The sequence below is a fragment of the Nipponia nippon genome, unplaced genomic scaffold, assembly GCF_047370975.1.
Source record: "Nipponia nippon isolate SJK-2023a ecotype South Korea unplaced genomic scaffold, ASM4737097v1 scaffold_3, whole genome shotgun sequence".
In the NCBI taxonomy this organism is placed as follows: Eukaryota; Metazoa; Chordata; class Aves; order Pelecaniformes; family Threskiornithidae; genus Nipponia; species Nipponia nippon.
Window position 1 is genome coordinate 23,251,089 of NW_028262347.1, and position 26,124 is coordinate 23,277,212.

Here is a 26,124-nt window from a genome sequence, read left to right on the forward strand (position 1 = left end):
AGTCTAATTTGATGTCACAATGTGACATAGTGAGGATTGTAGGCATAAAATTAAGTTAAATGTTTACTCTTGACTAACTTTTTCCTCATGTCCATAAAATTAAAAATTCATACTTTGATGGAAAAAGCATACTTTGAAAAAGGTTGTTAAGCTAGGTAAGAATATTCTAACATATGATGTTACCACATTTTGATATTACATCCTCATAAAAAACATCTAAATATTTCTGGACTTTCACCTAGTCGATAGACTCTAATTCCACAGAGGTGAATCTGGAAGATCAATAAAGTTTTTGCTGCTTACTTTAATGAATGCCCATAAATAATGAAGGTGCCTTATCTGTATATGCTCCAGAGGGACTGTCATCTATCAAGCCAATAATATGTGGTCAAGCAACTTTCAGACGTTAAATTAGATTCTCTTTCGAGAGGATTCATCAGCTTTTGTATCTCCTCTCCTGTAAGAAACACGGCATCTCCCCTGCGGATCAGCAAAGGAGTTGACAGGAAAATATTCTCCCAGTCGTTCAGTATTGTTGTTAGTAGACCAGCAGAGAGGGGAAATATGGGTTTGCATAGACAAAAACTAGACAGAAATCCCCTGGTAGCACTGAGATGCGAGGCAGCTGTGAAAAATAGAGGAGATGGATACTGAGAGCTTACATTTAGTGAGTTTTAGGGAAAAAGCCCCTTGTTCCCCAAAGGCACTAATAAGAGACTAAAGTGGAATAAGTAATGCATTGAGTTGCTGCATACAATCATAATATTTTTGAAAAGCAAAAAGGTGTCCTCCCTCAAGAGGTACTCTAATAAAGATATTGTATGTTTCATTTAATAAATATGTAAAATGCAGGTACTATTCAAATACATAGTTTACTATCATAAAATTAGTTTACTAACCTTGGATAAAACATTTTTTTTTACCTTCACTTTCCCAAATCTTTACTTTTCCAAATGTCCAATTAAGCAAAAAACCCCCGAACAAATATCCTCCCTGCATTTGATTTCTCAGTCTTGCAAGTTGTCTAATGAAGAAGCAATTTATGGCTTTCTTTCCCAATTACCCATTTAAGAGTCGGAAGTTTAATTTCAGAGTAATCTTCATTTAAATCAAAATGCACCTGCTTACAGGGCTGCACATACTAGAAGAGACTGACAGGTATTTTGGTCTATTTCTTTAAAAATAATAAAAACCAAAACCACCACTTTTTTTTATTAGTATTTATGAAGTCAAATGGCAGCACTTATGTTTTAACAATACACAATAAAGAGAACATCGTTTTCCAATGACTAGTCTAAATTAGCCACAATGCTGAACACTAAATGCATAAATATTTTATTCCAAAACACTTACACAGCCTGTGGTTTACAGCTCAAGAAAGTTGCACATTTATAGTTGACCTGTGATGATCAAACCACAGTATATTAATTCTGATATATGCTTAATACTGTTTCTACTTACATTTCATAACAAAAAAAAAAAAAAAAAAGATGTTCCAACTTGATCATACACCTATGATCACGAGGCTGGCTTTGAAGTCTGCCATGACGCATTTATTTTTCAAGTCCTGTTAGAGATTCACATCAGCAATTGCAGTAGGTTTCTATCAGTCCTTGGAAGACAAAACTATAACTTAGAATCGGGACACCTGAAAGCAGGTTTAGGCCACTGAACTGCAGCATGCTATTTTAGAGCATTCTGTTTTCCCAGCAAAGCAAAAATAATTATAAAAAAGTGCTAACTTTTACAGTGTGCATTCAATTTCAGTTAGACATGAATTCAGATTACTGTTCTAAATCCAAATCTACTTGGAACAACCATTCTGCTTTCCTGATTTCCAACAACATCTTGCAAATCCCCAGCTCCAGGAGTAATGGGATCATGGGAATGTCAAGCATTTCTCCCTCCTTCTGAAATCCTCCTCCCTCTCTACTGGAGGAACTTTGTGGTTTTCAGAAGAGGTGGTAAATGATCCCCAAGGTCCCCAAAACAGAAACAAATAAAAGTAACACTAATTCAGGGTGGTTTCTTTCCAGGAGGGTGACTCTGTATTATTGTTCAGTTTTATAAAAGCTTTACTGAAGTCCCAGCTCTCCTCCCTCTCACATGGTGCGGCAGCTGCATTACCAGAATGCCAAAAGATGCCCATCTTTCCTGTATAAGAGTATATATTCAAAGGTGCCCTTTCTGTTTCGAGCATTTCTGAGTACTCCTTTTGACCACAAGCATCCGGACTTTACTGAATAAATTTTAGTAATTTCACAGAAGAGATAAAAATATATAAATACTTGCACATATTTAAGGTCTGCTCATAATGTTTTTGCATGAGATTTTTTCATATCCAAAAATGTGTTTTAAGCATGTTGTTTAATCTCTATTGTGGAAAGGCAGGGAGGAAGAAGGAACTGCACTTCATGGCTTAAGATTTAACCCAACATGCAGTTAAAAACATACGAAAGCTGATAATTTATCAGAACACTTGCCTCCGTTCCAGGCTGCCTTCCAAAGCATCATTTCATTAATAGGTTATTCTGGAAAAAAATCACTGTAAGTCTTAAAAGAAAGCTGCAGGTTTTTTTGACATTAGCTTGCTCAGCTAACGAGCTAACATCCCCTTTCAATTAATTCTCTAATTTGCCCAGGCAGTTAGCAGATATATACATCTTCATATTACCTGACACGCCTTTCAAATTATTCCTGGGTATTTATACTATTTAAGCTCTTGCACCACTGACCTGAAGTTGTTTTTAACCGCTTGTTGCCCTTTCATCTAGTTTAAATATAACCAGCTTAAAAAAAAAACCCACCCAACACACCCAACCTCCCGCTGTACTAGATGCAATTCTGAAGCTAGGGAGGGCTATGATGAATTGTTATCAACACCAGGCTGATCTCTTCATATAAAAAACAACGTAAGGTTGCATTTACATCCATTACAAATGTGGTTACTGAATTGCAAAGAGAAACAGACTGAGGCACAAGGAAACAAAGATGGCGCGAGGGCAGCTAACCCCTTAGCCCCAGGGGTGGGGGATAGTTAGGCCAGGATCAGATAGAGAGAAAAATAAAAACAGAGAGAAGAGGGTGGAGGGAGCAGGGCCAGGATGCAGAAAGGAGCCAGGGTAACGAGATCCCGCAGGAGGAGGCTGCGAGGAAGAGCCGAGCAACCCAGGGAAGGGGAAAGCCCTGTTCCAGCTGCAGGAGGTCCCTGGCACCTGATGGTGCTCATGCAGGCTGCTCCTCCGCCCCCAGTCATGGCTGGGGTCCTCTCCCCATCTCTCCCTCCACATCCCCTGACACTGGAGAGAAGCCATGGGCAGTCAGTATTGTCCCTGGTCTGGCTCTTGGTCGGAGTGTGGCCTGGCACGGAGACCCCGCTGGATCTGCTTGCCCCCTGCCCACTCAGCGCTCCCTGCAGTGCCCCTTTCTGACCAGCCAGCTGCCTCCTCTCTGCATATATTATTTTTTTACACCTATGCAGTTGATGCAAAATACATTAATTTGGTGCTGAAGTAGGTTTCATCTCCTCCACAAGGGCTATCCCACCGCAGGCCTGAGAGTCCTCTCAGTTCCCTTGCTACAGACAGACTTGTTGACTCTACGCCGACATTATAACATACCTAACAAGTTTAAAACAGAGCCAGCTGTCCCTGAAGGGCTAGGTGATTTATGTGCATTAACAACCTTGGAAATACTCTTTAAAAGCAGGCAGGATCCCACAGATGCCTAAAAGTCCTCCTGCCTCACAGCTGTGCTCCAATTCTGGAGCTCTGGAGCAAGTGTTCGGAGTCGCAGTCACCCACAGGAAGCTTCACCCACACACTCTCCCCGACAGACAAAACTGTATTCAAAATTAACACCCCAGAAGCATAACCAGCCGGTTATGCCAGTTGTATTTATCATCCACAACTCTGATGCCACAGCCTGAACTAATCATGCAGAAAGGCACTTACTCCGTAGCTTCAAAAGTCAGCACAGGCTCCAATTTTTAAAGAAAGTGTTTTGATTGTCATAACTTCCTTCTCCATCTAAGGCATCCTGAATGCACTGTAAAATCATCATCACATTTAGCCCAGATCGCTTTGTACTTATTTCTTAATAAATGTAAACCACATACAGAAAAGTCCCTGGTCTGTACCCTGACTTTTCCGGCTGCTCCAGGTGCTCGGAGGGAAGAAGCAGGTTTAAGGAGGTAGGAAACCGGAGCACGCCTTTCTGAGCAGGGATGTCTTGCACCACCTTATCAACCTTATCTTCTAGGGATGGCTGCATAATATATTGCAATTTAGGTTTTACTACTAGCAAACTAATGCACCTCAACATGAAAACAGTCTCTCTCATGTTTGTACAGTACATTTACTTCATTATGTCAATTAAAATAATCCAGTTCTGTCAAGAACCTCAAGGTGCCCATAAGCACACTAAACCCATGGTTTTGGGACAATTTTGGGAATGCAATTGGTTAAGCTATTGACTGCTAACAGATGCAACATTAAAAAAAAGTATATCCTTTGCTAGTGGTAAAGGAGCAGTAGAAACACACCATCTTAAAGCAAAGCCTAAAACGTTAAATATATTGGGACTATCTGTTGGGATCCCAAGATTTATTTGGGTTTTAAGAACCTTCTCCTGAGTAATCACCTTCTCAGGCAGGAAAAGAAAGAGCCCTCTCAAAACGGCGATAACCTCTCTCACTCACTCACTTGTAACAAAGACAGACATATAACGTGAAACGCTGAGCACCACCAGAAAGAAAAACAAGCCCAAGAAGAATAGCATCCGCTTATCTTCAGGGGGCTAAAGATTTTCTGGGGCTTCACACTAACTCCAGCACATTTTTATCCTTCTTCCCTTTGTTTGCTTCCCTGATTTTCATTTTCCCTTTTCTCCTCCTACACCATATTTCACCCTTTTACAACCATGTGCAAGGTTGGCGCCCTGTCTGCTCCTGCCTCTGGTCCTCACTGGATGAAGCAAACCCAGCAGCTGCCTGTGGGTAAAGATGAAAAGTAGCCCCAGCATGTCCCACAGCCGTCCCCATTTTCTTTTCCTGTGCATGGAAACCCACCCATCAGCTCACGACAACGTGGTTTTACTTCTGTAGTATGCAGTTGCTTCAGGGTTTGGGGTACCGTCCCTCAAGGGAGTTTCTGCAGCAATGTTTTCCACAAACATTGTTACCATTCTTTTTTTTATTATTATTTTTTCCCTCCATAGGCTCTCTTACCTTTTGCTGTGTAAGTAAATTCATAAACACATCAAAGATAAACAGATACAAGAGTTGGTATACCAGTAGCTATGCAGGAGAATATTACCCTCAGATGATTACTTTGACAAAACTGAATTGGTCTGCCCATTACAAGGATACGTTTTGAATTACAAATTAAAAGACACAGTAAATGATCGATTTCTTCATATACAGAGAAGATATGAACAAGGTGGTCTGCAGCTCCATAAAGAATTACTTTTCATGTAATTCCATATATTCACCATTGCTCTCGTTTTCCAAACCCAAGCAAACAAAACAAGGACAGCTGAACTGAATTAGTGAGCGTCCAAAAATATCCAGCCCATCTTTCTTAAACACACACAAGAATGTTTCTAGTTTGCCAAAAAAGAAGCAATATTTTTAATACTGCTGCCCTCAAAGAAGCTGCCTCTTGGCTGTCTGAATTACAAACTACTGTCTTAGGCAGATGAAACAAAGAGTATGTGAAAATACAACCATGTATAGAACGAGCAACACAGGAATCAGTCAGTAGCCATCTCTACACCGTCCCACATCATGTTTTTACTAATTTTTATTGAAACCAATGGCCTATAAAGTCAACAGGATTTTGCCAGAGTAAAACCTCAGCACTTCTCCTGGTTTTTTTTTTGTTTGTTTTACCTAAAATTTGATCTCTTATTTACCAGTCTGGAGTCACCTGCAAGATATTTTTCCCTTCCAAGACCGAGCTGAAATTTTTCCACGGGATTAGTGGCAGAGGAGACAGCAATGAAAATTTCTTACTAATAGCAAAAGTGACAGGGGAAGAGGTGGGGGGAAGCGTTTCAGCTGACAGCTTGGAAGTGATACATCATTTATATACTTTTCTTAGCACCATTACAGGTTTCACTCGAGCGTAGCTTTTCTCCATTGTGGTACACTTCATGCTGGGGAAGGCAAGGGAAACAAAAAATCTGGAAGCACTAGTCATGTTGGAATCCAGATGTTAACATCAGAAGAAACAATCTCGTGTGGTGTCAGGGTGCAGTGAAGACATATTTGAAATACTGGGCCTAGCCACTTCTTTACAACAAAAATGTAGCCAAGTCCCCAAAAGTTGCAGGAATCCACCAACTTCAAAGGGAGTAAGACATCGCGTATAGGTGGTTTAAACTGGAAGAAATCCATGCATAAAGAAGGGAGAACTTTTTTTGTTGGCCATGATCATGGGACTTCCCTCTTGCAGGAGGAGATTAAAATAGAACCACCTAGACAAGTAACTACAATGTGTTGCATTTGGAGATACGTTCTCACGGATAATGCGCACATACATGCTAATGAATTATGCAAGAGACTTTGTTGTTTCTATACTGTGATCATTTCTGTTTTTAAACGCCTGGGCGGTGTTTGGAAACTATGGGCAAAAGGTAACTTGGTAGAGTGACAAATAGATTTGGACTTTGAGGTAGGGCAGGGCAGGGCATTAAAATAAAGCCAAGTTGTATCTTCCTACCATATAAATGTAGATAGGTTTTGAGAGGGAAGAAAACAACTACATTGGCGTGGGTTGAACTAAAGAAGCATTTGTATATCTGGTGGTTTTTTTTTCTTCCAAACAAACAAAAAACCTCCAACCATTGCATCTTGTTCTGTTTTGTTTTGTTTCCTTGCCACCCAAACACACAGTTAAAAAACAGAGGGAAGCCATACAAGGCTTGTTGGGTAACGAGGCAGGAAAGGTGAAACAACAGCTGGCACTCAGAAGCCTCCCCTCCAACAAATTAGCCAGGTTTATAGCTTTGCAGGACTCCTCACGCCCATTCTGATGGCAGGGCCATTTGCCAAGCCTGGGGAAGGAAGATCAAAGGAAGACCTCCCGCTTCGAGAGAAGGGGAGCGTTGAGCGAGTTCAGAAACACTGCCCTGAGCCTCCAGAGAAACAACCTGGCTGGCTGGGAGCACCAGTATAGGAAAAGCTGCACCGTCTGATAAAATGGCCACGAGCAAGCCAGATGGGTCTGAAATATGGGGAGAGGATCCCAGCTAAGGGAGATGTGCACATAGCTCTCTTTTCTCTGTTTAAGCGCAAAATACAATTTTGCACGTTTAGATAATTGAATTAACGATAGTCTTTGGAAGGACTTTTCCACTCACTCCAGCCAGCTGCTAAATGAGACTCTCGAGAGGAAAGCTGTACAGGTGCCCGCCCTGTCAGACCTGCCGGGCCCCCCCGGGGCAGAGCCCAGGGGGCTGTCACCCCACAAAGTCCTGCCCTCAGGGATGCTGCACTGGAGGATGCATTTGGGCAGAGGTGCCAAAACTTCTCACCTTATCCAGTACCCAGCAAGAGACTGAGAGAAGGGATGCAGATGGTCCAGGACAGTCTCCTTTCAGAAGTGAAAAGCAACAGATCAAAGCTGACTTCTTCTGCTACTCTATCCCTTGTATCAAAAAACTCTGCCTGCAGTCATGAGTCAGAGCCCTTTAAATAACATATTATAGGCCTATCACTTTGCAAAAGTGCATTTCAGTGCTAAATGAATAAAGATATTAGCTTTATGCATTTTTTTTAATATATATCCCAGTAGGCGATGCATAATTAATTAAAATCAAACACATGCAATGCAGCTCTGGAAAGCTTCCATATGACACAAAATTGAAAAGGCTAACAATATTTAGTTAAGAAACAAAATGAATAAAATAAAATCATAAACAATATAAACCCAAGCACATCAATTCACTTTGTAAAAATCCAGAAACTAATAAAAAAAAAAAAAAAACCATTTTGGAAAGAAAACACAGTGCACAAGTGACTGACACTGTCATCAAGGCCAGTAAATCAACACAAATGAAACAAAGACTGGACATTTAGCGGCTAGAAGAAAATCCCATACAATGATAGCAGGAATTAAACCAAAAGCACCAACCTGGTTAGAGGATTGAAACTCAGACATCACTGGGGCTTCAGATAAGCTCTTTCTTCAAGGGGTAGCTGGAGTGGTAACATATTACCACTGCCCCCCAGCACTCACCACCCTGACCCAACACAGTCAGGGTGGGAAGCACACAAAAGCCCCCTACATCATTTTTCCACAAGGTCATTTCTTTGCTCTATCAAATAAAGTATATCCTTTTAGTGTAATTCTCCTTGAGCACTGTGGTTGGTAAGAGTTATCCAGGTCAGTTCACATCTCTCTGGGTGGCAGCAGACCTGGCACCGAAGGGACGAGGATGGCTCAGCTGTTCTGCCTGGCCAGCTCTGCCTGCCCACACCGGTGTCCCCCAGCAGCTCAGCTGTTCACAGAGCAGGCACGGGGCTTTAGCCTAATGAGCACACCGTTCCCTAATTCATGCTGCAGAATATCATGTACTTTCATATTAAAAAAAAAAAAAATGCCGTGCTGTGTGAGACTAAACATAGGTATACAACTGCATTGATATGGAAGGAAAAATCCCTTGTAATATATTACAGATACAGAAATTGTTATTGTCCTATACATTTTCCATCCTTGCCTTCTGTGCAAAGCTGGAGACCATCTCTAGGAGAAACAACTTTCCAGAAGGCCAGACAGCCCTAAATACAAATTCATGGAAAGCAGAAGTGAAAATCATTTTGACCTTAAATAGTGCCTCCCATTTTCTGCTTTATCACGAGCATAACAATGCGAAATATACCATAGTCTCAAAAAGTCAATTTGCACCGAGTTCCCCAAGCATAGCAGAGAAAAGGCTAATGTTAGAGAAGAATAATCTATTTATTGTATGTATTTGGTAAAGCTTTCCAAGCACTTGCGTGCAATACTTTTAAGGAAAGGGATGCAAACAGCCTATTTTTGAAGCACTTCACCACATTCAGCTTCAGTCTGAATATTCAAACTTTAAAGCAGTCTTTTTGTAGCCAAGGTTGCCTCCAAGTAAAACCCCCAAATTTGTGGGGGGAGAGGAGAGAGGACCTCACAGATCAACTTTGCCATGTGAAGTGGAAGCACAAGCAAAATAGGTTTTGGACCCTTTTTGTTTATTTTTAAATAGAAACACAGTAGAGGAGATAAAAGTCTTTGCTTAGCTGTGCTATTCATTGCTGAAACTGAAAAGCTGGAGCCCATCTTTCCTAAAATTCTGTAGCAACAGTGCGGAAACAGCTCTTGCAGTGAGCCAACTAACCTCTCTTTATCAGCCGAGAAAACCAGGCACTTCGAGAATGCAATTAATCTTCTCCAAGGTGGAGAGCTCAAGGGCTGCGGTGGATAACAGCCTAGAAGTGTCCATTTTTCGTCTATTGATTACGAAGGAAGTCTAAATTCTTCAGTTTCTGCTGCATTTGTATTTTCACCAAGAAGCATTTCATTCCATTCATGAAGAAAAACAAGCAAAGCTCTCAGCGCTCCAAAACTGGAACGTTCTTGTCAAAGAATTTAACACATTAGACCAGCAAGATTTAGGAGACTCGATGAGAAAGAACACAACTAGGCAGTAACGACAACAAAAGGGTAGCTTGACAGCTTATTGACTGAGAATGGCTTTCACATCAGGAAGAAAAGAATAAACACCATTTTTTTGTGTGCCAGATATGAAACATGCAGTAATATGAGTAACTATACAGATGGCTGACTGTAGAGCGGACCTTATGGATAACTGCAGGGTAACAAATAAGTTTTAAACCATACAATGCTTTTTAAGCAATTTACAGGCTTCTATTCCTACATTCTGTATTCCATGCATAGAAAGAATTCAATTAGTTTTCTCTCAAACTGTGTATATTGGCATATCCTAATGTCAAATATCAGCATGCCTGTCACCAGAAAGAAGTAAGATTACAAACAATGAGCAGGGACATCAACAGAAGAATCAGGTAGGATAAGCTTTTTATACAAAAAAAAAAAAAACCCGAAACAATATTTTCATAGATATTTTGGCAGAAAAGGATGGGGATAAAGATCCTTGGCGCATTAAAATAGCCAATAGGGTTTACCTTCTTAAAAGCCTGTAGATCTGGAGTAACAGCTTGAATACTGAGACCATATCTGAGCTGCTATCAGGATACATGACTGCAACACAGGTGAACACCAGACTCCAAGCAGTCTTGGTTAAAGCTCAGCTGAAGACTGGCAGCAGGGGAGCCAGAGCAGTGCAGCTGCAAAGCTTCCCTGACACTCACGTTTGACCTAAGAGCTTAGTTACTCCCCCTCTGTGTTTCAGGGCACAAGGTCTTCTCTGGCACTAGTGGGATTTGAACAGGTCCCCCAACTTTTCAAAGCAGCAGGCACCTCCTCAGATCGACTTCTGCACCCCTTGTAAATCCTGTGATTTAAATTCTTTACGGAGTAACAGGCTTGAGGTGGTGTTCTTGGGCTTTCTCTCATTGCAATCCCCTCCATGCTGTAACTTAGAGAATCATAGAATCATTAAAGTTGGAAAGACCCTTAAGATCATTGAGTCCAACTGTTAACCTATCACTGCCAAGTCCACCACTAAACCATGTCCTCAAGTACCACGTCCACCCGTCTTTTAAATACCTCCAGGGATGGAGACTCAACCACTTCCCTGGGCAGCCTGTTCCAGTGCCTGACCACCCTTTTGGTGAAGAAGTTTTTCCTAATATCCAACCTAAACTTCCCCTGGTGCAGCTTGAGGCCGTATGGCAACATTTCTATTTCATATGAACGCATATGAAGGCTGGTAAGGAAAAGGGAACGAGGGAATTTCACACATCACTAAGAGTAACACGAATGCTGTGGAAATGCTCAAAAAGGGCAGGAGAATATTTAGAAAGGTGACAGAGGAACTGGTTACAGCTGGACAGGAGAGTTAAGAAAACTGCCTTTCCGTATGATACATAATTGATCAGTCTAACACATCAGAGAACAAAAATTTATAACAGAAAGGCAGGAACAGTAAGAAGGTAGGAATAGGATGGATAAGAATTTAATAGGGCACTTCAAAGTAGTAACATTTCTGCTGGCTAGGGCTTGAGCGAGTGCAACTTTCTGGAAGCTATACTGGCTAACACTTAGCCGTGAATGAAAACTATTTTTCATACCTAGGACAGAAGAGAGAGTTGAATTCTCTTCCATTTGAAGATGCTGTATATCATACCATGTAATATGCCATGAGAGAGGCAAGGCTTAAGAGGAGATAGAATTGGTTTTGTCAAGCTAAATTACGTCACTAGGGAAGTAAGAAGCAGTGGGGCTCTGAGCCTGTTCAGGGGGGTGAGACTTTGCTCGACTCTGAACTCAAAATCTTACCCTCGGTCCCCCAACTGTTCTATCTGCCTCATGATCTTTAGATGACGGCCACCACCAGCACTGTAACTTCTACAGACGCTGGTCTCTGTTCAGGGCACGGAGGTATTCTTTGGCAATATACCATATAATGAAAAAAACAAAACCAAAAAAACGCAGGTTAGTGTATAAACAAGACTCCCACTGAATTTCTGTAAGGTGCTACCTTTCTTTCCATCACTCCAAAAATTACGGTCTTTTCAAGGTGTTACCAAGGGATGCATAGTCCATTTAAAGAAGAACAAAACACATTGGTGGCCCGTGACTGAGACTAAAATTAAACTAAGCTAAATCTGGAAGTTAATTAATAGAAAACATTTTGCATCAAGACTCAAGGGACTGAAATCGCACAGAATGGAATTTTTCCTTTTAGAGTTTGCTGCTACTTTTTGGCAGTTACGAACAAAGAGCCATCCTTAAACAGAGCACTTGGAGAGCATCTTTAAGCAGGCTCTTTCATTCCTGTTCAGGAACCTGAACAATAGGAACCATGATAAAAGCAACTTCAAGTCACAATAAATACATTGTTCCCATTTAATTAATGTTTTCCCAATACAATTGGTGTGTAAGAGGTCAGAGGAACAGAAAATTGTATACTGTAGAGATCACGCTGTCAGGTAGCACATTAAAAATATTAAAAATGTTTTCCGTGACTGTTCCACAACATACACTGAGATGGGAATAGCAGAATAGCACGTGCACCAACCAATTCTTTATAAGTGGGAAGCTGAACCCTGTAATCTCTTTATCATCCTGTCAGTGAGTTAATGGTCATTACCATGAACAGATTCTTATTTTATCAAGCAAGTCAAGGCATCACTGGTGCTTTTCATATGATAATACTGATGCTTTACACCACAATTAAATGAGTACAAATTTTTTAGCTTTACCTAGGTTTAGCTGCAATCTTTCAACTTGCAAACACCACCCTGAAAGTCTTTGGTATCGCAGACACTCATGTAGCACACTATTCTCCTTATGACCAAACCTCTCTCTCTCTCTCTTACTCCCTCTCCTCTAAATACAGTATAAAAGGCTTAGAGGGGGAAACAAAAGAGGAAACTGTTAGCTGAGAGAAACCTTTCCTACGCATAATGTAAGGCTACCATCCAGAGCAAAGCAACCGTAGCTTAACATGTGTTTTCATTCAAGATGACCAAAATTCCAATGAACATTGCTTTCCTTTGTCAGCACTAAAAATATTCTAACAAACATCCCCATGTCAACAGTTACATATTTTCAAAACAGAAATTTCCCACTGGGCTTTGTTTGTTATCAGCAAAAAGTTGTTTTGCAATATTTCGCCTTCCACCTCCCCTCCCCCAAACAGCAACCACCATCACTTCTGATTTCTTCAATTTTTGGAAATATTTTACTTTGTCCAAACAAACATGGAAATCAGTTTTCATTCAAATATGTGATAAACTCAAGAGTTAGACTTAAAAATGGTTTTCTTTGCTGGTTTTGTTTTTTTTTTTCAGGTTCAAGATATCCTTGTGTATTTGAATTGGATGGTAGTGGTGGTTTGGTTTGGTTTTCAAAGGATGCTTTTAATCCTACCACTAAATAAAAAAAATAAATCAAGAACTGGACTGCAGCTAAGTGTGAGCACATGTAAAACAGAACTGAGACCGTGCAGGGTAGTGTTGATCTTAAAAGGACCCTAAAAGGAATTTTATTAAAAGTTCAATGACCTTCAGAGGTGACTCCCCCAACCTTATGATTTTCTGTGTTGTCTCAGGACACCTCATGTACAGCAAAATAAAAAAAAGAAATAGCTGAGTCTCAAATCAACTTCTGCAATACCTCCCAGATAAGTGTTCCTGTTTCTTCTTTTAAACTGACTAAAAGTCTAGTGAATTGGGGAAGGGAGAGAGAGTACAGAGAAGGAATAGCTTCCCTCAGAGAAGTAGTCCAAGCTCATGATCAATTTACTGTAGTCCTTTCTCGGGACAGAAAACACATTCACCGTATAAATCTATTAAATATGGGACTTGATGAAAGACAATGAGAGCACTGGAAAAAAAAAAAATATAAAGCAGGCTGTGAATGCTGCCAAGAGTCTCTATTTGCGCTGGTGTTTCCTCCCAAAGGGGTAGCCACCGAAGAGCTAAGTCACACACCATGGGCTGCCCATCATCAATATACATGAACACCTGTGTCGCATCTACCCAGGGCCGAAAGCAAACCCGTGACTGGTGGAGCAAGGCTCTTCGCTGCAGCGCCGTTCTCCACAGCCCTTCCTCTTTACAAAACCATATTTAATCAGTATGAACTGAGGTACTGCCAGCTAGCAAGACTAACAACCCGTATGGTAATCTCCTACGTATAAAGGGGGAAGTTAAAGCCAAGACTGTACAGTATGATTAATCATTTCTGGGTACACAGTTCAAGTTACTCTGAAGAAGTGCTGAGTTCAGCTTCTAGAGGAAGAAAAAAAAAAAAAAAATCAGGCTCCTTTAACAACTCTTAAGTTAAACCAGCTTTGGGTTGAGGTACCCAGATCATTGGTTGTTTTGGGATGGTTGCCACGAGGCCCTCGAGAGAACTACCTTGGGAAATTAATGAAGCTGCAATACATCACATTTAAAACCTGGCATCCTTGCTTCAGGTTGCTCTTCGGTCTTTGCTCAGCCAGACTCTGTGGGTGGGGTAAACGTGCATTTAGAGATGGGGGGAAAAAAAAAAAAAGTCTTTCCCAAGGGCTGGCAAGCTAGTTTCCATGAGGTAAGCAAGGGCATGAGCCCATGAGTGTCCTGCAATGGCCCTGGTGCACACTCTTCCCCTATGGTACTGATGAGGCACCCTGCTGCGAGCACGCATGCAGTGGGTACCATTGCCATCCCTGCTGTGGCTCACCCCACAGCTTGCAGCCTGCGCTCGCACCCACGGTGCCCACGCAGCCATTGCCACGTGCTCCGGCATGTCCTTCTGCCGGGGCGAGAGGCTGGCCACCCACCCTGCTGCCCCGCCAGTGCTCCGTGCCCCGTGGTGGGGCTGCTGTGGGGTCACCTTGCCCAAGAGAGGAGCTTGCCCCACTGGAGGAGAGCGGTGGACTCACCCAGAGCGGGGTGGGCTTGGCTTGTCTGTGCTATATGACACAAGGCAGACATGGACAGCTTATGGCATCCGATTTGCCGGCAGCAACTGTGAGGAACAGGGTCCAAAGACACCCCACAGCGTTCGCTTTTGGCTAGGCCACTGCGTGCTTCTTATGTACCACCAATCACTTAAAAATCAGTCAAACATTATTCACTTCATGCCATGGCAGCTACAGCTTGGTCTTCACAGAGGTCTTTTCTCTCTGCTCTCCCTCTCTGCTTCCCAAACCTGAGACTGTCCTTTGGCCTCCTGCTTACCTTCAGAGCAGCTGCTCCTCTCTGAGCCATCAACCAGCATGGATGGCCACCAGATGCATAATTCAAGCTGGCAGCCACCCTGGTTGAACACATCCAACACAGCAGCTGCCCTCTAGCAATAGCCCAGTGGTACCCAAGTGCCCACTTGGGCACTGGGCTGACCTCCACTACCTTTGCTTCCCCGATGGACTGGGGGCCTTGAGAGAGCTGATAAGGACTTTGGCTGTGCCTGTGGAATGGGCGGAGATAAAGACCAGGTCCTTTTTCATACAAAGCCAACAGATAAATTGGCAGAAAGGACAGAGACAATCTGGACAGCGTTAGGAGTCCCTGTTCAAAGGCTATCCTGCTGAATTCTGCTGAAAGGGGATTTAAGGCAGCATAGGACAGCTAGGAACAGTTGTCTCAGCCCACTGAAATTCAAGTCTCCCCCTCTCCTGACTTCTAATGTGCCCCCCCCAATTGAGCTCTGTATGCAGGGGGCTGTATGAGATAGCTACACTGGTGCTACCACTCCTGGGGATACTGCTGCACCAAAGATGCTGACAGAAAGAAGCACGCAGGTCACCTCCTCTGTCCTGGCACTGCCCGAGTACCAAAAAGCAGCAGAATAAGATGCTTCTTTTGTCTTAATATTTAACTGCTTTTAAATGTTTGATGTGTTTATGGCTCAGCCTAAAACACCTGAAAGGCATCAGTTTGTGTACTAGGCACACTGGACACATTCAGCAAAACCTAATTTTACAAGTGAGATGAAGCTCAGCCTTCTTTCCACATTCACACAAGATACACATCCAGAATTAAAAAAAAAAAAAAAAAAAAATCAAAAAATCAAAACCAAGCACAATCCTTCACATCCTTTTGCTAACCAAAGATGCAAGTCAAATGGCACTGGCAGACTGTTCTCCTTCCTCAGTTCTACAAAGAGTTTCCATGCAGAAAATGTCTTACGTGCCCACTGAATTCTTTCTTCCACTGTACTGTTAAACTCTCAATTAGAAAACAAAATAAAAAAAATATAGTACTATTGCACTAGCTGTTTCCATGTACTGGTCAAGAACCTTCATCATAGCCACAATACCTATTGTGCAACTATCCACCAAAAAGAAACCTAAATTCCATGGAATTACTGCTGCAGCGTTAAAGTACGTAAGCTGCCAAAGCATTCAGAAAGTTAATAGATTTGTTTATGGACTAGACAAGGCTTAATTAAACCAGGCAGCTCTGAAGAACAGTAAATCCTCTCTCCTCCTCCTCCCCCCCCCCCCCCCCTTTTTTTTTCCCGGAGTATCTTTCTCCTAGTGGCTTTCCTCTTCCTAATAATCCCATCACGAATGACAGATATGTTATCAGTCATCACTGCGATTTGACACGTTCTTAATACCTGTCATGACAGCTCTGAAGTCTGCATGCTACCCCATTGTATTCCAAAGCATTTGCAGGAGGTAATGGACACATCAAATAGCAGTCAATGGCTCTGCTTTATTGGACTGCTGAAAGCTTGCAATATAAAAGTAGATGCTTAGAAAAAGCTAATCTGTCATTATTCAAAATTACACACAGAATAATTAAATATAAACCAGTACAAATAGCTTTAGCACTCTCTGTGCCCATGATCATCTTGGCCACGTTGTAGAATTTATTACTATATATTTATTGATAAGAATGCTTTAATATTTAAGAAAAGGTATCAGTAGTGGTAATAGTGAAGATGACAATAATACAAAGTCTTCATTGAAAGGTTTGAAGTATTATACTCATGCTGGTAACATGGCAGTGTATTGCTGGGCCCATACAGAGTCTCTCCTGGTTCCTTGGGTCTCTGCTTTACTTTAGTAGAGCGCTTGATGCAGAAGTCACGTGCAAGTCAAGGCTAGAACCAGAGTTAATGTCAGAGGTGAACACCTGAATTGATATGAAGACAACGGGATTGTGAAGTGTGTCATTCACAGTAATTGTCAATACTACAAAACCAAAGACTAAATGGTGAGTGCCGTAGAACATGGTGAGTTTGAAAACAGAGTGTCTCCTTGATGGGGACACAAAGAAAAGACAGAGTGTCTTATCACCGAGTGATAAGGACAAGGAACACCAACTAGCAGGTTTTGTATGAATCCATTCCTAATGCCTGCCAGTTTCTGTGGACCTCTTAATACAGGCAGTTCTGTTTTTCTTTGTTCAAGCCCTCAAAAGAGGAGTGACAAACACAGCACTCCACAGAAAAAATTCAACACAGAACTCTGAACAGGTGTATTTTCTTTTAGTCAAATCCTAGTGTTACTTCAGATGACTGTGGTCATCTGTGTGCAATACTTTTCAGGCACAAAAATAAAATAATATCTTACTGTAACATTTCTTTGGAGCCTTAAACTTGCAGACTTTCTCTCAGTTTAGCTGAGCTACTGTAAAGCATCATATAGCCACGGTGTCTGCCAACAGCATATGAGCTGCATGACAGCAGTGCGCCTTGCCATTAGTAAATGCAATAGCTTGGTGTTCTCAATGCATTTACAGTTTTGCACAAAAGCAGGAAAAAACCCCAACAAAAACAAAAAACCCACACAGATTAGAGACAATGCGGCCCTGTGCACACGAGTAACTTAAGGCCCTTTCAGCCAGGCAATAAAGCTAAGGCAGAACTGTGAGCTGGAGTCAAAAGGAAACGTCCCATTGACATAATGAGCTTTGGACAAGGTCTGGAGCGAAGACCACAGGCAAAACACATTCAGCCACCTAAGTGACTGCATGTCCTTTGGACAAAATTGTTAACCAGTACTAAGGGTCTCAAGGGATTGTTTACATCTACAAGAAATGGATGAGCAAACTGGGCTTTTTACAGTGCAGTTTTATTTAGGAAAGACACAAGAATAAGTCTTGCACCTGTAAGCACTCGGGAACAAAAGTGATGGCATGTGGGGAGGAGGGATGTTGCTCCCAGCATGCGGCTTGACAATGCAGCAAATCCTGTTCCAGGAATCTAAACCACTGCAATAACAGCTCTGGTCCAGTATTAACTCACCCTGCCAGCTGAAGCACTTTCAGAAAAGCTGAAAGGTTAAGTTTGTATCAGTAGGCTTCATACCAGATCAGATATTGCCTGTTCTTGAGCAGCCAACATGAAAACATACCACAAACAAACTTGGTATCATATTTTCTGATCATGAGCTTATGCCAGGGCCTGTTGCAGATCAAATTTGTACTGCCAGCTGAGCCTGGGCTGCACGCAGGCAAGATGATGGCAGCACGGCCCCATTCAGAAGTCTTCCCAGCAAATATTCCCTTCTCTGTTTGCTCTAAGGAGCATTACTGCTTCTCCTGCTGTCTACACTCCCAGTTATTCCTTTCATATACCCTCTCAGCTGTAAGCAAATCAACCTGCCAATCCCTTGGGACACATGGCTTCCCTTATACTTAAGACTTGCCATTCTGGTTTGTGCTTTGGACATTGATTTCCATTGTCTCAGCTATCACTCAACAAAAGGGCATTTAATTGCTGTCTCATTTAGTCTGGGGGAGAGGGGGAGAACAACTTTTACCAGCCCTCTGATTGATGGCAGCCATTAGCACCTTCTAGCACAATGCAGACTTATTAGAAGCTCGATTTACATGTGAAGTTCATTGCCACACAAGTGAATCAGATTTGCAGCTACGCTTACTTGAACAACTTTAGAGACAAAATCTTCACATGAAATGAATTTGCAGCACCGTTTATGCTGGCCACCCATTTAAAGGGAAAACTTTGAAGATTAATGAAGTTTGAGGAAAGCTTCTAGAAAGAAAAGAAAGTTTAGTAGAGGTCTCATAGTTTTTGTTTATCTTTTAAGCACTACCACGTAGGTACTTCAACAGTTGTTAAAAAAAAACCAAAAACCAAACAAAAAAAAAAAAACCACACACCAAAAAAACCCCAAAACCATAACTAACCTGATTTATACTTATTTACACACGGCTAACACCAGGAAACACTTCATATTCACTATACCTCAAAGTTCATAATTGCATACTACGAAAGGCATGCTGAAGAAACCCGTAAACTATTTCCCCCTCTTGTATGAGCATTCTCTATTTTCTTTGTGAAGGAGGAATGAACAAAATTAATATCCACATTTAATATCCTCCATGTTCTGTAGAGCAATGAGCCACATACTCTGGTGTTCCAGCCAAACTGCTGACAGTGGATTTTTAGTACTCAGCTCATTTTATTAAAAAGCACAAGGATGCTAATCTTCCTTTCAAAGGAACAGAGCTCAAGAAACAACTAGATCAGTGAAGGCTTCTTGAAATACTACTTTTAATCAGTCCAGTTATGTGAAACTTGCAGTAACTGATGTAGCTTAATGCAACTTATCGAAACATTTAATCATTGCAAAATCTAAGACCAAGCACCTTTTGAACATCAGAGTTTCCAATCAGACATAGAAACAAGCCAAGGCACTGGGTATTATCAGATACACCTTTGTGCATTTTTTGGAAGATTTACCATGGGAGAGGCAGATCAAGAAAGGCCGACTTGCAGCGAGGCGACGAAGTACAGCCAAACACGCGAGCATTTGCACCATCTGAGCTGTGGGAGTGCTAACTCCAGCTGGCCAGAGGCTTTCTGAAACCATGTTAGCTATACCCACAAAAAAGCACTTCTGGCTACTTTCAGAACATATCCTCTGTTATTCACATAATTGGTTTAAAATTCCACAGCAAAATTACTCTGCTATTACTTGCTTTCAGTGAGTCCACCCTTACGTTCGTATCCTTCACAGGACCCACCTTTGTTCCTTAGTGATACTCATCTTCCCTGATGTGTATTTCTAAATAAGCTTAAACAGTGGCTATTTTCATGCTTTTTCCTACATTTCGAAAAATCATGATTTTAGGTACATAAATAAATGTGGGAAGGCGGAATGTACGTTTTTGTTTTAGAACAGCTGTCTTCACTTTTATTCACTCTGCAGCTCACATGCATGCAAAACTGTATTTTGATCACTCCCTTTCCCATTAGTTTTTAAGGGGAAGTAAAACCGTATGCACAGAAGCATCCAAACCTAAAAACCCTCCCAAACTGGCATGCAGCCAGCTACTAGCTAAACACCAAAGTAACACTTGTTTTCTTAACTTGGCTCTTTGTAAATTTTATTTTCCTCTCCCATTGTTTCATTTCTCTTTGGTGTTGGACAGGAGACACATTTCTCTTGCTGGAAAGGCTAAGTGCTATCTTCCAAAAAGTTCGGTCTACAGACAATTATTATTGGTAGCCGAGACGAAGGCGGCAGAGGTGATCCCAGCAAAGTCCCTCGCCTTCCTCTCCAGGCTCACGCCAGGCTGGAACTAGCATTCCCGCCAGGAGTGCCGCCAGCACCAAGCAAGCTGCCAAAATGGTTTTAAACCACTTTGCAGATAAAGAACAGAGCAAGAGCCATGTTTGTGCAACCCTTCTGTCAATCTTCGCTTCAGGTCTCTTTGGCCACTTGAAGATAAATAAAATTCTTAGTTGGAAGAAGGTTTTACAAGCAGGTTTCTGAGAAACCTGTCAAGCCAACGCATGCTAATCAACGTGAACAGGTCCTGGAAAAGAAGCTGATCGAATCTCTCCGATCATCCTCAGAGACGCAGTCAAACCCACGCACCTTTGAGATTCAGGTCAATCACGCATCTGCTCAGCATCCCCCTGGGAGACTCAGAATATAAGTGCAAAATTAGGGCAAGCACTAGCACAGCAGTAGGCCAGAGCATCTTGCTGGCAGAGGCACAAACCTGCTCTTCTACCCAGCACACCATCTATAAATAGGTTTATGAATACAGAACCTCTGCCAAGCTGTTCTTCCTTTCTTTTTTTTTTTCTTTGCTAATTTTTAATGCCTCTTGCAAGATTGGCTCCTAGAAGTTTTATCTCCATTAGTAGTAATAAACATTTATTATATGCTCCAGCAACATCTGAAAGTCTTGATGAATAGCAACAAATTTGTCTAGAAAAATAGAATATAATTTCCCGTTTAGAAAACCCTAATGTATTAAAAAAAGGAAAAAGCGAGCTTACCTGAAAACAAAAGATTCACATGAGAAGTCTGTGTGCACACCACGGCTTGGGAGAGAGGAACCCACTTCTGCTGGGACTTCAGGAGGAGACGAGGCAGTGTCAGTGTTTAGTCTTGTTCAGCTGTGCTCCAGTGGGTACCAGGCGAGCCCCAGAACTGAGCCCTGCGCTGTCCCCCTTGCTCTTCTCACCTGGAACAACAGAACAGGCTCTCAGCTCCCTCAGCACAGGAGCGATGCAACATTTCACATTCAAGCCCCAGTGACGGATGTTTACATTATCTGACCGCTGGAGATTCAACACAGCCTTGTAAAAGTGGAAACTCACTACAGCTGCCATTATTGATAAGCACTGTTCTCTGCTTTTCTCTACTGCAGGTGCCCTCTCAACTTAAGATGTCTTGGGGACACACAAAGCACTGGAAAGCTATTTATAGAACATCCTAACTCTGCCTTGGAGGGGCCACTTTTCTGGAAGATAACGGTACACCCATAACAAACTTACCCAAGCCCAATCTGTGGCAAAAACACTTCAGGGTAAGAATTTGACTTTGAGCTGCCAATGGTTGGGTGACCAAATCAACCAGTGCTAATTTCAAATAGGGGCATTAACGAAGGATTTAAATTACCTTGTACTTTCATCTACTATCATTCTCTTGCATCTCCTTTTTTCCCCTTTCCCTCCCAACCCTTACATAGTTCACCATCCATTTTCAAGGATGGATGCCTAAATGAAGCCCTTTATTAAGGCTCAATTTTCAAAAGCAATGTCACCTTGCAGCTTCCCTTTGCTTCAGAAATTAACTTCTAGGGGCATATTCTCGAAAAGCCTACATCTATACTTATTTCAGCTTTCTGGGGAATAATTGAATATGGAAAGTAAGGTTTAGCCTGATGAAATTTTTATTTCCAACTAAAAATAAAAGGAAATGCATAGTAAAGAACTTCTTTCCTCACCCTCCCTCTTTTTTTTTTCCTTCTTCTGAAAGGTGAATGCAAAGGAGACATACTACAATTCAATTTTTTCCCTTTCAGAAATCCCAAGAAACTCACCACCCTATACTTAAGTTTTAAGCTATGTAGCGTAGACCACTAAATACTTTATATGTTCTGAGCAACCTGATCTCACTGGCCCTGATCTGAGCAAGGTGTTGGACTACATAACCTCAGATGGTCCCTTCCAACCCAAGTTATCCCTTGATTTTTTCCAAAGGGAACAAAGATTGGTTTGTACCTCTCAAAAATGCATGCTAACTTTTTTTTTCATGTCTACCAACATTTTTACTGTGTGCATCTTCTCCAACATGGAGTCTTCCAATAGTTCAAATCTATAAGCATTTTACACATGAAAACTCTTTAAAAGGTATTTTTAATCTTAACTTAGCAGAAGTATCTTTTCACATGTCACAACCTGAAAGGATTTAACATAGGTAAAACACATTCTTTCTTCTGTCATTTTTCAAGAATCACAGGTATTGCTTTATTCTAATAAAACAATTTCAAATAAACAAACACCATCACCAGTTTTAAAGCTGAGCCTTAGCCTCAAACAGAGTCTAAAGAGACTCTTGTTAAACATGGAGGGCTTTTTCTTCAACACCCCCACAGTTTGCTTCAAAGCTCATTGTAAATTGTAAATGGGAATAGTTGAGATGCAAAGTCAAATTTAAGCATCCTGGGAATAGCTGTACACGATGCGCAACTGGCAGGCAGGTCTGCTGCAGGGATGCGGTTCTGCACATGAAGTCACGAGAGTGGGATTCCTAATAATGTGTAGGAACCAAGGCATAGAAGAGAAATCAGTTCACGAGTTAGCCTTCAGCAACAGAGAAAGGAAGTTTTCTTCACTTCTCTGGAAGGAGGACAGCCAATACTGCTCAAATCAAAGCCTGGATCCACAATCCTCCAGGCTTAATTAGAAGATCATGAAGAGTACAAAATGACACTGGAGACAAAAAATGATCATTTTTCAAGTAAATTTAGTGGAATGAGCACTGTTACATTTACAATCCACTCTCCTTCATCCACCCTTTTTTCCTTGTTAATGATACAGAGTTGGCTGCAGATGCAACAAAACCTGTCAGCGACCACAGCGTGTCCTAAAGCAAGTCTTGCCTATTATTCCAGCTGGCTAGATGAAGGTCGCTGACACTGCTAACACCTCTGACATTTTATAATCAATTGCCAGCATTTACAGCGGAGAAAATGCCACTAGCTCTGAGTGCACTCAGAAAGAAAGAAACTCTTTTCAATTGATTTTAAGCTTGCTTTCTCTGATAGCCAAAACATGCAACGACAAGGCAACCTAGCAAGCCAAATATTAGCAAGATTGGTTTCTGGCAGCCAATGCCGTATTCTGTTTGTATATAAACAATTGTAGTTTATCCACCTCTTTAAAATAACTGCAATATGAATCATCATAAGGACAGCAGCAGAGAAAACAGCCAGATACTTGCAGCTGAAGAAAAACATCATTTAATTCTCAAAGCAACTATCCATATCTGACTATCAGCACATTGCTAACACCAAATACCTATTTGAGAAATCTAGTATTTTGTGGAAGAGACTCTTGGAAGGGAGGCTGACCTTTACCTATCCCTTTGCTGCTGGTAAAGGATGACGAAGCTCTTCCCGCACACTGCACGTTCATCCTGTGCCTGCTTTCATCTTCAGGACAGGAACAGACTGCTGCCTTTTAAACTGTTCTTGTGTTGATTTTCAGCCAGCTGTTATATTCCACTGCTCTAAGTGAGAATAGAGGACTAAGGAGGAGATTTTCAAACAATACTTTGTAAATACTCCACAAGTCCCTTCTGGTTTATAAACTGCCAACGCACTGGATGAGTTCAGCAGCTGGGAAGCCCTGGATTTCACAGTGCTGCCCTTACCCAATGGTTCAAAGTAATCATTTTGAATTAATAAAGGGCCTCAGAGAACACAGGGATCTCTAACTTAAGACCTCCTAAAGACCTATATTTCGGTCAAAACTCTTGCTCCTGACAGTCCATCTCATCCTCCAGCTCCTAATTCAAACCATCAGTCAGCTCTTGCTTTTCACAGGAGCTAGTTGCTGTACAGTGTAACGTTTGTGTCAAATACAATCGCCAAAGGCACTCCAATTTCCACTAATAATTGTCATTAGTAGAAGAAGAAAAAAAAAACAAACGGTTGTATTTTTGTCAGAAAAGAACCATTTCCTAATGTTTAGCATAGGCGGGATAATGGTCATGGGCAGCATCTTGGCTCAGTGGGCAAAGCTAGTAGGTGGTAAATGAGAGTGCTGCGGAGGGGACAGATCTTTTTCCAGGGGGGAGAGGGGGCAGTGTCTGCTAAAGGAGGCACCCCGACGGCAGGAGATTTATGCATCTGCTCTTGTGTCAGTCTAGGAGGAGGGAATTATTATGCAGGGCCAGCTGCAGGGGTGTGTGCTGCTGTCGGGAAAAATTAGAAGTCTAGCAATGAACTATAAAGAAGAGAGAAATGACAGAGTGAATGAAAACCCCATGATAAACCCATTTAGGCTCTCCTTTCCCTGGGATGAAAGATGAAGTCTAATCTCTTTGGCATATATCCTGGCCGAGACTCAAACAAATATGCCTGGATACGCACAGGCGCACGCCCCTAGAATGTGCAACGACAACGTCCACCAAAAGGATCCGTAACTGCAAAGGGTACCGAGCAAGAGTCCTTTTTCTGCATGTTTAGCTAAGTTCTGGGGAAAGATCAGAGCACACTAAGATGCTTTTGATCAGAAGAAATCTCATCTGCTGCCGAATGCCTTCTTTGTGTAAATACCTTCAAAATAAAGCTTTTCTATTTGAATACCTCAGGGGAGTGGTGGGGGACAGGGAGAGGAGAGAAGAGATAACGGGACTATAAGACAGTGAAAAGCAACCAAACTAAGGCTCTGGTGTTTCACTCTTATTTGACTGAAAGAGAATGCCCTAATTTCATGTGGCATTCCTTTGCCTAAGAGAATTTCTGGCTGAGTCTGACAGGTCTGCATAACTTCTCGTCCTGTTTTTAAGGTAGAGGGTTTTCTTTCTCCTTCATTAATATAGTCACAGAAATGAAATATTCCAAATATTTCTTCATTGTGCTTGGTAATAAAAACAGAATGAGGCTCTTGGGTCATACTGCTATTAGCTAGCAAGGGAACAGGGAAAGAGTGGGCAAGGAAAGCAGGGGTCTTGAATACGCTCCCAAAAGCCCCTGGTTACAATTCCAGCCCTAAGCCTACAAAGCAAAGTGTTTGGTAATTTTTCCTTCTGCCTGTCCTGACCACTGTTAAAGCCTCGGGGCTGGTGAAACTCTTTCTGGAATGCTAATGCCCTGCGGGAAACCGGATGGTACAAAATGGGAGCTGTTTGGAGAACACCTTCCTAGGGCAGAAGGGAGGGAGGGATGTATTTCAATACCTTATTTCAAATGACATATAAGGACCCACGGTGTTAGCCACATTTTTTACCAGGAGTGGAAGAAATACATTTTGCCCAGCATGCCAACATTGTAAATTATGCCATTGTATGTTCTTCAGTATAAGCTCTTCCAGATACAGTTTTGTGAGAAAGTTTTGTTCACTTATGAGTGTGAGAATTGGGGGGGGGGACCACAAACCAATTCTGCTGTAAAAGCCTTTCTTTCCACTATACATGCACATTCAGAAATGTGTGTTTTTATTTACTTTTCTTTAAAAATACTTACAAAAAAACCCCTTCTCTTTTGTTTTTTGGGTTTGTTTTTTGTTTTTTAAAGGCAGCTTTTTCATAATATTCATAATATTCTTCTCAGTGGTGTTATCTATCAAGTGTAAAAAAGATTATGCTATCAGATGTCAGATTAAGACACCACTGACCACAAACTATGATAGTCCGGGGACTTGAGACATTGATTCATTAACACTGCGAAGGTGTAAATGGGGTACTGAAGTGAAGAACGTGGCCCTCTGATGAATTAAAGCAAATGGAAGTTACCTACATGCATGGTAGCTCAAAGAACATAACTCTGAAGGCCACTGTTTGATCAAAGCTATGTGAAAAAACACAGAAATAAACCACAAGCTTCTACAGTGAGCAACAGAAATAAAACTGGAAAATTCCTAAACTACAAGACCGTATCGCTGTTGAAGTGCAAACAATACTTCCTACAGCTACACAGTTATGCTTCACTTTTTTTTCTAAAGAAAGTAAGGACAGGCAAATGTATAATATTAATATCAATTCAGGAAATACTTTCATAGTAAGATA

At 41.6% G+C, this 26,124-nt stretch overlaps 1 protein-coding gene across 5 annotated transcripts in view; it reads right to left on the reverse strand.

The window, feature by feature from the left end:
* PLXNB2 (plexin B2) overlaps nt 1–26,124 on the reverse strand; it is a 257,489-nt gene that overhangs the window by 157,632 nt on the left and 73,733 nt on the right. For all 5 annotated transcript variants that reach the window (XM_087765398.1, XM_087765397.1, XM_087765396.1 and 2 more), the window contains one exon: nt 20,883–21,070. The gene's annotated coding sequence lies outside the window, so the exon portion shown is untranslated. The remainder of the gene's footprint in view (nt 1–20,882; nt 21,071–26,124) is intronic.